General features: G+C 45.8%; 1 protein-coding gene across 4 annotated transcripts in view; it reads left to right on the plus strand.

Moving 5' to 3' along the window:
* The window catches only part of PXYLP1 (2-phosphoxylose phosphatase 1), a 69,486-nt gene that overhangs the window by 18,376 nt on the left and 35,911 nt on the right, over positions 1–15,199 (plus strand). The window contains exons 2-4 of one of the 4 annotated variants that reach the window (XM_034995943.1): positions 737–859; positions 7,615–7,773; positions 9,473–9,712. The gene's annotated coding sequence lies outside the window, so the exon portion shown is untranslated. Of the gene's footprint in view, positions 1–736; positions 860–7,614; positions 7,774–9,416; positions 9,713–15,199 lie in introns of all 4 variants that reach the window. The other 3 variants (XM_034995937.1, XM_034995951.1, XM_034995926.1) reach the window with 3 other exon arrangements.

Genomic DNA, 15,199 nt, shown 5'->3' on the forward strand with positions numbered 1-15,199 from the left:
GGAATGTTAACTAGACTTATTGTGGTGATCGTTTTGCAATATGTACAAATATTGAATCATTATGTCATGCATCTGAAACTAATACAGTGTTATATGTAAATTATACCTCACTGAAAAGAAGACGACAGACCTCTGGGAAGAACAAGATTTTGCATTATGTTTTTAAATTAACCTGTTAGAATGATTTCTTTTGCTTACAGAAGACGGCTTTTCAGGTGTGTTCCTAATTTCAGAAGAGGAAGCATAGATCTCTATCCTGATTAAACACGTTATAATAATGTCAGTGATTCGGCAGTCGTGGTTAGTTATGACAGAGTTGGTGGGCAGAGCAATCTTCCGTGGCTGACAGGGCTCACAACACTGTTAGCTGAACATGGCCTGCAGCAAACATTCCTACCATCATGCTGTCCTGTAACACCCAACTAATAGTGCAACAGTTAACAATGAATAGTGCCCAATTAATAACCAGGAAACCTTGGAAGATGACTAAATATTACAGGATAGCTCTTTGCTCTTTTAGTAGACATACTGAGAAACTCAATTTAGAAACTCAATTTTATGATGATAATACAGAATAAGTATTTTTTCATTTAGTTTAAGTTTGTGAAACTGATGTGTAAACAAAGATCATGACCACCCCGGTGCTTGGCATCCTCAGAAGCACTTGTGTGAACAGCTTCTTCCCCATTTCTCATTAATTAAGTACCACTGACTTTTTTTTTTTTTTTTTTTTTAGAACACCTAGTGATTTACAGGTAGGCATGGCCCCCTCTGGAAGACTTGAAAGGGTCTACCATCTACCAAGTGACATCTTTGTTTCAAGGCCTCTACCTCCCTCAGCTTCAAGTTAGGTTTCAAGGTAAGTACCATATTCCAGATGACAGAGTGTTTTAAAGATGTAAATGACCAAAACTCTCCTGAAAATGTTGCTTGATAATAAGTTTATGGGGCTTGCCCCAATCTGCATTTGAATATTCCTAGAAAACTCCCCTTGCTCCAAAGCAAAAAAATTGATTTTATTGGGGTATTGGTATATTTTCAGGTGGGTAGCAGACCAAAAATGAAAAGAAATTAACCATAACTCAGGTGTTTTATATATATTATTTTGTTTAACCTTTTTTTCTTTTTTTTTTAAGATTTTATTTATTTATTTGACAGAGACACAGCGAGAGAGGGAACACGAGCAGGGGGAGTGGGAGAGGGAGAAGCAGGCTTCCCGTGGAGCAGGGAGCCCGATGCGGGGCTCGATCCCAGGACCCTGGGATCATGACCTGAGCCGAAGGCAGACACTTAACGACTGAGCCACCCAGGCGCCCTTCAACTAGAATTTTTTTAAAAAGTACAAAAGGGGGGGGGAGGCACAAAAAGCAATTCAAAAGCACAAGGATATACAATCAAGTATCCCTACCACTCATGTCCCTCAGTAACCCAGGTTCCTCTCCCCAGAAGCAACCAACACACACCACTTCGTTGGATATCCTTTCAGAAATACTGCATTTATAACCAAGTAAATACATACAGTCTACTGCCTTCTTTTTTATTTTATTTTATTTTTTTTTAAAGATTTTATTTATTTATTTGACAGAGAGAGACACAGTGAGAGAGGGAACACAAGCAGGGGGAGTGGGAGAAGGAGAAGCAGGCCTCCCGCGGAGCAGGGAGCCCGAAGCGGGGCTCGATCCCAGGGTCCTGGGATCATGACCTGAGCCCAAGGCAGACACTTAACGACTGAGCCACCCAGGCGCCCCTTATTTTGTTTAATCTTTATCAAAAGCCTATATATATAGACAAGTATAAGGATTTGTGTTAAGCTGCTGTAACAAATTCCTAAATTTCAGCGGCTTAACATGGATTATTTTTCCCATATAAAAGCAGTCCAGCTTGGTTCCAAGACAGTGGTATCAAGGAGGGGGGTTCATGAGCTCCATACAGGGATCTGGGGACCCAGGCTAGTGGAAGCTCTGCCTTCTATAATTTGCTGCTCTCAAGTGTGCTTTTTTCCTTTGGATTATTTTATTAACACTGTACATTTCTATTATTCAACATCAAGTTATATCCTATTTTCTTTCCCTTTCAGCTTTATCGAGATACAGTTGACATATAACATTGTGTTAAGGTGTACAACGTAAAGATTTGATATGGGTATATGTGTATGTATTGTGAAATTATCACAAGTTTGGTTAACATCCATCTCCTCACACATTTACAATATTTTTTCTTGTGATGAAAACTTCTAAGATTTACTTTTTTTTTTTTAAGATTTTATTTATTTATTTGTCAGAGAGAGAGAGAGCATAAGCAGGGGGAGCAGCAGGCAGGGGGAGAAGCAGGCTCCCCATTGAGCAGGGAGCCCAGTGCAGAATTCGATCCTACGACCCTGGGATCATGACCCAACTGGAAGGCAGATGCTTAACCAACTGAGCCACCCAGGCGTCCCAGTTTTTATCTTTTTTAAATTTTTTTTTTTTTTAAGATTTTATTTATTTATTTGACAGAGAGAGAGAGAGAGAGAGCGCACAAGCAGGGGGAGCAGCAGAGGGAGAAGGAGAAGCAGACTCCCCCTGAACAGGGAGCCCAGTGCGGGGCTGGATCCCAGGACACTGGGATCATGACCTGAGCTGAAGGCAGACGCTTAACCATCTGAGCCACCCAGGCGCCCCTCAAGATTTACTCTTTCAGCAGCTTTCAAGTATGCAATAGAATATTGTTAACTGTAGCCACTGTACTATCCATTATATCCCCAGGACTTACTTATCTTATAACCAGAAGTTCGTACCTTTTGACCACCTTCACCCATTTCCCCTAACCCGCACCCCTGCCTCTGACAGCCATCAAACTCTTCTGTTTCTAGGAATTTGGCTTTTTTAGATGCCACATATAAGTGAGACCATTTGTTTTCCCCTGTCTAACTTATTTCACTTAGTGTAATGGACATTTCACTTAGCATAATGCCTTCAAGGTCCATCCATGTTGTTGCAAATGATAGGATTTCCTTCTTTTTTTAATAACTGAATAATATGCCATTTTATATATATATATATTCCACATTTTCTTTATCTGTTTATCTGTCAATGGACACTTAAGTTGTTTCCATGCCTTAGCTATTATAAATGTGGGGTACAGATATCTCTTCAAAATACTGACTTTGTTTCCTTCAGATGTATACCCAGAAGTGGGATTGTGGGATCATAGGGTAGTTCTATTTTTAATTTTTTGAGGGACCTCTGTACAGTTTTCCACAGTGACTGCCCCAGTTTGCATCCCCCAAGTAGTGCACAAGGGTTCCTTTTCTCCATGTTCTCCCCAACACTTACTATCTCTTGTAATATAGCCATTGTTTTGATAATAGCCATTCTAATAGATGTGAAGTGATATCTCACTGTGGTTTTGAATTGTATTTTGTATCTCTCTGTAGATCAGGAATGTTGAGCATCTCTTTATGTACCTGTTGGCCATTTGTACATCTTCATTGGAAAAATATTTATGCAGTTCCTCTCCACATTTTTTTAATCAAATTGGGGGGGATTGTGGTTTGGGGGGTTTTTTTGCTATCAAGTTTTATGAGTTCTTTATATATTTTGGATATTTTATTCTTTTTGATGTGATTGTAAGTGGGATTATTTCTTAATTTCTTTTTCTGAGAATTTGTTGTTAGTGTATAGAAGTGCAACTGATTTTCGTATACTGATTTTGTATCCTGCAGCTTTACTGAATTCATTTATTAGCTCTGACAGCTTTTTGGTGGTTAGGTTGTTTATATATATATATATCATACATATATATATATCCATCCCTGCAAATAGAGGCAAATAGAGACAGTGTTACTTCTTGCATTCAGATTTGGATGTCTTTTATTTCATTATCTTACTTAATTGCTCTGGGTAGGGTTTCTAGTACTATGTTGAGTAAAAGTGAGAGTGGGCATCCTTGTCTTATTCCTGATCTAAGAGGAAAAGCTCTCAGCTTTTCACCATTGTGTATGATGAGTACCATTGACTTTGAGGCTTATGTTTAATTACAGCTTTAATGTAAGCCAAATCAAAGTTTTAGAGCTTATAACAGTGCTAGTCCCTACTTTACTGGAAGGAAGTTTGGACTAGATAGCAATTCAGATTCCTTCCCAAGCTAAATGTCGGTGATTCTGTGTGACAATGCCCTTAGCTCTGTTTTTGTAGAGTTTGTAAGTGCAAAGGCGCCCCCCCGCCTCCAAAAAAAAGTTTTGAGAGCTTATTTTGGGATCTGAACCAGAGAATCCTTGGATCTCAGGTACATGGATGGCTCCTAGAGGTCACCCACGTGTCAGTCCCCCGCAGCATCGCCAGCAGGTGACTACCCACACTTGACCACCTCCTTGAGCAGGAGGACTCATTCTGTACTGACACTGAGGCTGCCAACTTCCCACTGAACCATCCAGAAGTTTTCTAAAACATATTTTAAGGGCATGGAGTTCCTGCCCTGGGCACAGGCAGTGATGGTCCACAGGGGACCTGGTACTCCGTGCCTCATCATGATCGAGTCATGGAATGAGCTGGCATTGAGCACCAGGTTTAGTCAAAGCTCTGTAGGTAAGTGTGCTTCCAGCCTGAAAAAGCCCTCATTGGTCAAAACACCTTGATCTGTAGCATGCATCAGTGCCCCCAATCATGCGTCCATCTAGAACAAAATCCCATTTCTGTGTAGTTTTGTTAACCTGAAAAACACAGCTTTCAGAAAGGGGCTGTGGCAAGCTGCACTTCCAGACGGGCCTGATTCACATTGCACTGCTGGGATTCTCAGGCCCTCTGTAGCTCTTTTTATTTTTTGCCCGTAAAATTTGGCTTTTACCCCGCAAACCTTCGTTGTACATTTGTATTTCTCGTTTTAAAACCCTGCCTATTGAATGTTTTGTGCTTTCCTTGACATCAAACAAACTTTTAGTTGACACAGTTTGCTTGCAAAATAAAAAAGAATCAGCTCTATTTTTTTAAGTGGCTTTGTGGTGAGTAAATCATGCCAACTGCATGTTCTCCCATTTTTTGTTGAGGTACTTATAGTTGCTCTTGATATTCTAAAGTCAGAATATGCCAATTTCAGATGTTGCTGCTGGTGCAACTTTAAGGAGCAAAGCAGTGACATTGGACGGAATGCAGGCTTCTCCCATAGGATCCGAAAGAGAGCTCTGAGGAGTACGTAAGATTGGAAATCCTGGCTTGACGAATTAGTTATTTCAGTCTGTTCCGGTCCTGAGAAGTGATCAGACACCTTGACAGGTTTATCCTTTGTAGAGCTGGGGGGAAAAACCTCAAAGGAGAGAGGGGCAGGAAGGTATAGTTCAGAAATGGGGGGAAAAAAGCCCTAATATTTCAGGGATTAAAAATACTAAATCTGTAGATTATCTGCCTCACATCCTTTCTGGAAAGAAATGGTAGGTAAATAATTCATGTTGCATATTTAAACACATGTAAAATATAGAATAAACGGTCTTGTTGGTAGGACATGCGATGTGAGGGATGCTGCCCTCCCGTTTGTCACCGTGGAATTATACCTGAGCAAACCAGCACTGATGTCCCTTAAACATATAATTAGGACTGTATGTGCTTTGATTGCTAGATCTGACAAGTGCTGGTCCTGTCATTATTTTTTAGGATAATTGTGTGTGTTGTCCAATCTTCTCCGGTTGTGGGTTATTGCAGACATCCCCTTGCTCCCTTGTTCCTAACAGAACTCTGATTCTGTGCAGGCCTCCACCCTCTCCCTTCCTCCATGGGCCTCTGCCAGGAAGGAGGTGAATCCCAGTTGGTTTCACTCAATCGCTGTGGTCCATTCCCCGTGCCAGTGATGAGTTTGCGCGTGGGCTCATGACACTGTTCTGGCAGTTGGACATCAGGGGAAGCCCGCTGGAGGGTTTCTGGGAAAGCCTTCCTTGCTTCCAGGAGAAATGTGCAGGATTGTCCCTTCTCCCCCTACAGATTGCCCAGTGTGACTGTGATACCAGCCAGTGTGGCCACCATCTTTAAATCCTGGGGGGAAGTCATCCTAGGGAGAGGACAAAGACAGGATGGCAGAGAGACCAGAGACGGAGAGAGCCTCGCCCCCCGATGACGCTGTTGGGGTGCTGAATTAACTAGCATTGGAGCCGCCGTTCCTCACACTATGACTCCTAACGTGGAGAATATGGATGAGTCCCTTTGCGTTAGTGAGGTTTTCCTGCTACCTGCACCCAAGCCATCTTTGTAGATGAATAGATAATTTAAGATAAAATAAAAAAATAAGGGCACCTGGGTGGCTCAGTTGGTTAAGCGACTGCCTTGGGCTCAGGTCATGATCCTGGAGTCCCGGGATCGAGTCCCGCATCGGGCCCCCTGCTCAGTGGGGAGTCTGCTTCTCCCTCTGACCCTCCCCCGTCTCATGTGCTCTCTCTCTCATTCTCTCTCTCCCAAATAAATAAATAAAATCTTAAAAAAAAAAAAAAAAGAAAAGAAAATGGTTGGGCGCCTGGGTGGCTCAGTTGGTTAAGCGACTGCCTTCGGCTCAGGTCATGATCCTGGAGTCCCGGGATCGAGTCCCACATCGGGCTCCCTGCTCGGCGGGGAGTCTGCTTCTCCCTCTGACCCTCCCCCCCTCATGCTCACTCTATCTCATTCTCTCTCTCAAATAAATAAATAAAATCTTTAAAAAAATAAAATAAAAAATAAAAATAAAACTCAAAAAGAACAACGTTTATTACAACCATGACTCATTTAAAGATGGTGGCCACACTGGCTGGTATCACAGTCACACTGGGCAATCTGTAGGGGGAGAAGGGACAATCCTGCACATTTCTCCTGGAAGCAAGGAAGGCTTTCCCAGAAACCCTCCAGCGGGCTTCCCCTGATGTCCAACTGCCAGAACAGTGTCATGAGCCCACGCGCAAACTCATCACTGGCACGGGGAATGGACCACAGCGATTGAGTGAAACCAACTGGGATTCACCTCCTTCCTGGCAGGAGTGTATCATACCTAAGAGTGACATTTTAAAATGTGTGATGAGATTTTTCTGCTGGATGCAATTTGTCATGACTGTGTGTTTATTCATCACTGCCTACGGAGGGAGCCCCCACGAAGAGGACCAGTGTCATTTAGTGCTAGTGGCAGGTCCTAGTTAGGATATTGGTTTGACTGCTTCGACAAAAGTGAAATAACAATGATTTTAAAAGGTTGTGAGATTGTTTCTTCTCTCCCAAAACAGTTTGGGCTGGTAGACGGTCAAGGAAATGGGTAGTCTGGCCCATGAGGTCATCCCGGGTTCTTCTCTGTTATCCACTAGGATGTTGTCTCCATGGGCATCAAGAAAGCTGGCTTCCCACCATGCCAGTGTTTCAGAGCCTGGGAAATGGTGAAGAAGGAAGTTCAGAATGAGATAGGGCAGACAGCCTCCTTTTGACCCAGAATGGCATATAATACTTCCAATCGCAACTCATTGGCCCAAACTTGATCATATGGCAACAACTAGTTGCAAGGGACTCAGGAAAATATCATCTCTAGCTGGGTGGCCGTGTATCCAGCTAAAACCTAGAGGATTCCCTTAGGAAGGAAAAAGAGCAGACAGACACTAGGAGACAGAAGCATCTGCCACACATAGTATGTCCTCTACAGGGGGAGGCAGCACGTAACAAGGAGAGCGTGCCGGGTGCCGCTCAGATTGTGAAGCAAGGATTTGAGTTACTAGAGCCAGTCTCCCCAAGCAGCCTGGAGCCTTTGCCAGTTCTGATCTGTCCTGGCCTCTCTTCTGGTCAACCAAAGGACTTGAATCAGGTGATGTTTAAACCCCCTCCCGACTCTGACCTTCTCTGGCAGGGTCCTGCAGACCTTCTATTTCTAGAGTGGGGGCAGAGATGAAGGGGAATCAGGGTGAGTACCTCACACGTGGGTCGTAGGTATTAAAACTGTAGGCGAAGTCACTGCTAACTTACTTGGCACTTAATTAGGAGCCAGGTACTGTGCTGGGTCCCTTAAATCTGTTAACTTCACTATCCCTAACACAGTATGTGAGGTGGAGCCTGTGGTTGTTCCCATTTCATAGGTGGGGAAACTGTGGCTCCCTAAGGGTTTAAGAAAGGCTCCAGCCCTAGCCAACTGATCCCTGAGCCCACACGCTTAACTCCGTGTTGTGGGAAGGGCTGGGACATGAGGTGGGATTTGTGGGGCCTGATGCTCCCCTTTATCCAGGGCCAGTTTGGGGGTCAATCTGCAGCGTTGAAGGGCCCACTGCCCCATTACCTCAGAGCCAGGAGATGGCTCCTGTCACTTCTGTCACATCTGTGTGTGACGTAGCCGTGGGTTACGTCACCTTTCACTACTCCAGGGGAGAAGACCAGCTGTTCTTTAGGAGGAGAGTACCCTGGTGAGAGAGGAGCCCTGGGAGGGTCAGCCGTGGGGCAAAGTGCAGAACGCTCAAGGGGAGAACCACCACGCACCCTATAGGCATCCTTTAAGCTGTCGCCCCTCTGAGAGGAACACGGAAACCTCTGGCCTGCTCCTGTCCTGTATTCCCAAAGGAGGCTGGGGCTGGGAAGACACTGGACCCTGGCCCCAGAAAATGAGGGTCAGTCCAGGAAGTCAGCCTGTCCTTTAAGCTGGCACTAATTGGTGGCATGGATCCTGGGATCACACTCCCCCTGCTCTGACCTGGAAGTCAGGGGCTTTGTGCCAAGAGGGGGCTCTAGGGAGGGAGTGGGCATCAGTGCATGTACTGTCTGGTGCCCTTGGTGATAGGACTCCTGGGGTCATCAGGCAGGCTGGCCTGGGCAAGGGGAGTGAGACCATTGCAGCTCACCTGGCCCTGGGGAGCCAGCTTTCCCCGGGCACAGCAGCCTCACTGCATGTGCAGCTGGTGTGGGGTGCCTGGACTAACCCACCTCCCTTCTGTGGCTCCTGACACAAACAGTGCCACACCCCCCGCCCCTTTGCCCCCCAACAGTCCATACAGTCTCACTTGGCGCTGTCTCTTTGGTTCTTTCTGTTTTCTTAAAATGCAATTATAAACGCACCAGCTCCAGTCTGCTCTTCAAGACTGAGCTCTAGCTGAGCCTCTTGCAGGAAAGCTATCCTCCCTCCCTGGGGTTTGACTGCTGGGTCTCCTCCTCCTACTCCCGCTTCTGCCTCACGGCACTGGTTCCATATGGTGTAATGGTCTTTTTACTCATTGTTCCACTGACCAGACTGTGAGCCTCCTTTCTCTTTTTTTTAACTTTTAATTTCAAACATACGCAAAAGCAGAGAGGATCATATAATACATCCTCAAGGATCCATCAACCAGTTGTTAGTTTTGCCAGGAGTTGTCAGCATTTTGCCACTCTTGATTTATTAATGCCTCTTCAACCTGCCCCCTCCCCAATATTTTAAAGCAATTCCAAGGTCTTGTATCATTCTGCCATAGATACTTTTGTACATTTCAGCTGTGAGCTTCAAGATGGCGGAACTGTGTCCTGAATCCCGTGTTCTGTGTCCACAGCACTGTGGATGATACCCGACACATATTGGATCTTGAGAAATAAGGTGGTTTTGAATCAACTGATTGACCAGATGAGCGACTTGGTTTCAACCTTTGGAACTGAGCATGCACACTAGCTGGAATTTGAGTAACTGGAATGTGAATAACTGCTAGGAATCCACAGCTTCCTTGGTGTCTGCCCTGCGGCCTGGGGGTTTCTAGGAGGTTCTGAAGTCTGTCCATCATTCCTCAGACTTTAAGGTGGGTTGATTTTTAGCCAAGCATCTTTGATTTTGCAATTAAACTCTACGTTGAGGTGACGTTGGATAGAGAGGACTATTAAGATGTAGCTTTTACCTTTGCTTGGTTCATATTTAGATGGAATATCTTCACAATTATAGCCTTAGGTTTTTTTTTTTATTATAATATCATATTTACTTAGGCCAAAGTGATTAAGACCCAAAAAATCAAAGTATAGAATACATCTAAAGCATTTTTTTTAATAACATCTTTCTATTTCTGGTAATGGTATTGTAACTACACAAATAAGAGATAATTAAATACACATTTTTCTTTCAAGCAGTTGTGGTCATATTTAAAACCCTAAATTCTGTATACTTTGAAGGGGACCCTGAGACCAGAGTCATTAGACATGGCATTTCTCACTCTTATGAGGTAAAAATCAGACCAGGGCTTGGGCTTTGGAAATTTCTGGGGGTAGAATGGTAGTTTGTAAAAATGCCTTTGACATGTTCCTTTTTCCTCTTAATTCAGAAACAGTACTTACCATAATATAAAGGGAAGTACCTATCAACTAGTCCTTTTTTCAAAATTCTAAAATATTTCCTTTCACCATTCAAATCTGCTGTAAGATTAAAGTTGTCTGGGTTTTCTGTTTGCTTTGTTTTTTGCTGTTTCATCAGGAATTCAGAGTAATAATTCTATTTCTGGATTTAAGGTATTTTTACTGTGTGGGTTTAGCACAGGCGCTAAGGCAGTGCCCAGTAGACATCTGATGACTACTAGTCACTGTTACATGTTCAGCCTGGAACATAAAGCAGTTGTTTCTACAGAAGTATTTATAGGAGTTGGATTGGGTCGTGATGCCATATTGAGTCTAGAGTGTCTTTTCCTTGGAAGGTGGTGGGACTTGAGAGACGTCAGAGGACAAGGAGATGTGAGGACCGTGCTGAAGTAGGTCATAATCCCAGCATCTCACCCTGCTGCTGTAGCAGTGACTCTTCCCATGCACTTTATTTTCGGGGCTGTGAGTGAGCAGGCTCTGGGGTTTCAACTGTGGACCCAGAGGCCTGGCTGTCACTTGGCATGACTTGAACAAATGTGATGGCGTGTCCGGCGGAGACCGCAGGAGCGTATGCATAGAGCCCCCATGGAAGGAATATGCAGGAAGATGCCTGGAGGGAACCCACGGATTGCATGACTTCTTGAGTGGCTGCACGAGCCTCCTCCCTACGGATGGAAACGAGAACGGGCTCTGTGGAGAATGGGCCAGAGCTCAGGCCACAGAGACAGAGCCCATTGGCTGGTAATCCTCGTCTTCTTAGGATCCCAAAAGAAACTGACACAGATGTTCCAGGCTGGAAAACCTGTGGTGGTGCCGGGGCACGCCACAGATGAGTCAGCCAAGGGAAGACTTGTCATGCTGGGGGAGTCGGGAATGGGGCTGCAAACGTGGCTGCCTGCCCCGACAGCTGGGGCTGGCGAGTAGAGACGTGGCCAGTGGCCAGGATTTGGAAGAGGAACCACAACAGGGGGAAGAAGCAGGGGCTCGGGGGAAAGGGCAAGTCTGTGTCTAGATGATGGTGCAGGGATCTGTATGATTCCTCCAGAGCTGGGCAAACACAGCATATGCCTGCTACCACTGCTGTGCACTTCCCTGCCATCCTGCTCTCTCATTCTCTTATTCCCACTCTCATTTAAAGATCGAGACCCAGGACTCAGAGAAATGAAGTTCGTTAGTTGTCAGAGGGGCACACAGAAACTAAGCAGCAGAGCAGGGAATTGGCCCAGATCTGCCGGTCTCTGGAGCCACCTGTTTGCCACCATGTCAGGGCTCCTCTCCGTCTCTCGTGCTGAGGCAGTGTCTCTGCCAAAGGCATCTTTTCTCTGACCCGTGCACCCTAGGTCCCACCATGGGACTGGCACTTGGGTGCTTACACACACACATTGGGGTCCTAGCTCCAGCTGGCAAACACAGATGTATTCAAATCCATGTGAATTTTAGCTACCATGTTTATTTAGCCATTAAAAAGAAGTTAAGAACAAAGCATGACCTTCCTTTCCAAGTTTTCTAGGAAAATAGGCTTCCAGAAGAAGGTGTGTGTTTTCCCTGGGGGTCGAGGTCGCCACCCCCTCCAGGCTGTGTGCTCACCCCCAGGGCCGTGATCACACTAGCATAAGTGGAAATAACGAGACTATGACCACATACCTGGCATTTGGTGTTTGGTGGTGCCAAAGGAGGGTCAGAAGGGGGAGGGTGCAGAAATCCTGAGAGTATTAAGGGGGAAAGGATGGGTGTTCCCAGACTGAAGCCTGTGTCAAATGAAAAGCTGCAAATGTGTAGAGATGTCAGTAGCCTAAAAACTAGAAGCAGTCAGGCAGGCACACAATCCCCACCATCTGGTTAACCCAGCACATCCCCAGTATTTTAAATCTGGAACTAAATATAGCTCCTTTCCGAAAAGGCACTCAGCTTATTAAGGAATGTAGAAAAGTAGAGCTTTGCATGTGCTTTCTGCAGATGATGGTAGAGAGCTCTAGACCCTGGCTTAGGAATTCCTAGTAAAGATGCAAGCCATTTCCTCTTTGTTGTTATCAGTTAGCTTTCGTTTTGTATCAAGCTCCCTAAACTTAGTGGCTTAAAAGAGCAACCATTATACTTGCTTGTGATCTGTAGATTGGCTGCGCAGTTCTTTTAAGTCTGGGCTGACTTTCCTGGTCCCCATCCGCAGGTGGCGTGGCTGGGCTGGAATGGTCTGGGATGGCCTTGCTCCCACGTGTGGTGTTGGGCAGGCTGGTTGAAGAGAGCCTCAGCTGAGCTGCTTGCTTTGGCTCCATGTGGTCTCTTATCCTCCACCAGCTTGCCCGGGTGTCTTCCCATGGTGGTCTCAGTGTCCGAAAGCAGCAAAGGAGGACAGGCCCCAATGCATTAAGTACCGTTCAAGCCTCTGCTTATAGCTCAGTTAATGTTGTCCCCATTGGCCAAAGTCAATACCTTGTCCAAGCTTAGAGTCCATGTGGGAGGAAACTACACAGGCCATGGGTACAGAAAGGCTACAAATCCACCATGCTGTAAGCCTGAGGTCTAACTCAGTAAGTAGTGGTTATTTCCACCTAATGCCACCAGAAGACAACTCTGAACAGTCTTGTGGTTCATCCTTGTGTAAAAAGGCAGTGTCAAGTAAAACCATAGGCAGAGTACTTAGTCATCGTTCTGGTGGCCTCACCTGCCAGTAAGTGTGGTGGAAAATCCCCCAAGAGGCTGTAGGCAAGAAGTAGTTGAAGAGCCAGACCTGGCCCAGCATGGGAAGAAAGACCCTCACCTCCCACACCCAAACGCAGGCAATCAAGTGGCAGGTCTGGTCTCTGAGGAACTGGAGCAAAAGAAACCACTGGGCTTAGAAGTCAGAGGTGGGTGATTTCCCAGGGCCAGCAAGACTGTTTCCCACGCCCAGAGGTAGAGAGGCTGAAGACAGCATTTGAGCTGGAGCTACAGAGGGAGAGGTGAGCAATAACGTGTGAACCTTCAGTACTCACATACCAACAAACCAACAAACCAACAAACAGGTGAAGAAACTCTTCCTGTCTCCCAGGAGGAGGGAAGAAACAGCAAAGTGAACTGAGAGAAGAGGAAGAGGGAATAATGCTAGTAACAACCATTGTCTTTTGAATGTCTGTCATATGCTGGGGATTGTACGTAGACTTTAATCCTCACAAAGTCCTGAGGTTATTAGCCCCAATTCACAGATGAGGAAACTGAGTCTCAGAGAGGTTAAGGAACTTGGCCTGTGTCACTGAGCTCAGTGTTCTGGCCCAGGTCTGTCTGGCTCCATAGGGCTGCTCCTGTCTTTCCCCACTGCGCTGCTGATGTGTTCCACAAGAAAGAGCCTCTTCAAGCAGCAAGGGCTGCAGAGCCCTCCTACCGGGAGAGTTCTCGAAGACCCCAAAGGCCATCTCCCAGGCAGGAACGCTGGAAGATGCTCATGTAAAGGAAAATATGGCGGCCTCAGAAAGTGGCATGGTGACAGAAGAGTGAGGAAGGCATCAAGAGAAACCCCAGCATATTTAGAGTTGGGAGTTCAGAGATACCCCAAAGGAGGCATATCCTCTAGAACCTCCTCCCCATTCTGTGATCCAGTCTCCACCCACACACCCCACTCACCCTCCCCAAATTAAAAGGGTCACCTTATAAGAAGGTCATTGATAAAGCAGAATAAATTCAATCAGGAATGACCAAGACAAAGAGAGGGTTCTGAAACCCTCAGGCTATTTAGCGAGGAGCTGTCAGCCGTCTTCAAGTGCCTAAGAAGCTGGCACGTGTCAAGAGCTAACTGGTTCTGTGTTGACCCACAGCTTGCAGCTAGAGTCAGCGTGCACACCTGTTGGGGAGACACCACAACATGTAAAACGAACTGTAAAGGCACAGAGATCTTGTTTTGTATCTTGTCACTGAGACTTGATAACCTGTACTCTTGAGTTTGGGTTTTCTGCCTGCATATTAGAAACGCATGTGTCTGCCCTGCAGAGTATGAAAGAGGTTGTGTCAAGAGCCCCACATGGTGGCTGGTTCACATTGTGCTCTGTGAATGGAAACCCAGGGAACACCGATTTTGAGCAGTTAGAAGTTCCTGGTCCCTGGAGAAGCAGAGCAAAGGTAGAAGCCTTCTAAGGGGAGGTGCGAGGGTAGCCGAGCATTGTTATTCTGACCAAGTGGGGTATGTTTTGAAAACACTGTGGCCAGCGTTCACAGGTGAATGTTGTCGCCTTCCATGAACATCCCCTGGGAGCTGGGCCAGGCAGTAGAGGTTGCCTAGGGTGGAGGACAGAAACTGTCCTGGGTGGCCTCAATTGGTTAAGCATCTGCCTTCAGCTCAGGTTGTGATCCCAGGGTCCTGGGATCCAGCCCCACATTGGGCTCCTTGCTCAGCGGGGAGTCTGCTTCTCCTTCTCCTCCCCGCTCCTGTTTTCTTTCTCTCTCTCTCTCTCTCTCTCAAATAAATGAATAAAATCTTGAAAGAAAGAAAGGAAAGGGAAAGGGAAAAGGAAAAGGAAAGAAAGAAACTGTGACCCGGATTTTACTAGGTTGTTTGGTCCCTATGGGGAGGTTTACTGTTGAACTGCTCAGATGAGCATTACCAGGGACACCCCCAAGGTCAAGGTGGCCCAGAGCCACCCAGGCTAACACTTTGTATCTGGGATTGGGTTTGTCAGCATCAAGGGTTCACCTTCATTGTTAGCACAGAAGGGACGACCTTCAGTGCCACAGTCAGGGAGACCCACGCTCTGTCTCATACTGTGACCTCAGCCTCCTTGGGGGTTCAATGTAGAAGCCAGTGTTTCTCACCAAGCACAGATTCTGCTGAGCTGCTTGTGTCTTTTTAAGAGACACTATGTGTCTCTTTTTAACAGATCTGTGTGTGTCTTTTTAAACACTCTCAACTGGAGTTTATGAGGAATTTGAATTTTGGAAACAAAACATTTATTTGGGGTCCCAAATACATTAAGTCC

The sequence above is a fragment of the Mirounga leonina genome, unplaced genomic scaffold (genome assembly GCF_011800145.1).
Source record: "Mirounga leonina isolate KUSES-001 unplaced genomic scaffold, KU_Mleo_1.0 Mir_115, whole genome shotgun sequence".
Taxonomy (NCBI): domain Eukaryota; kingdom Metazoa; phylum Chordata; class Mammalia; order Carnivora; family Phocidae; genus Mirounga; species Mirounga leonina.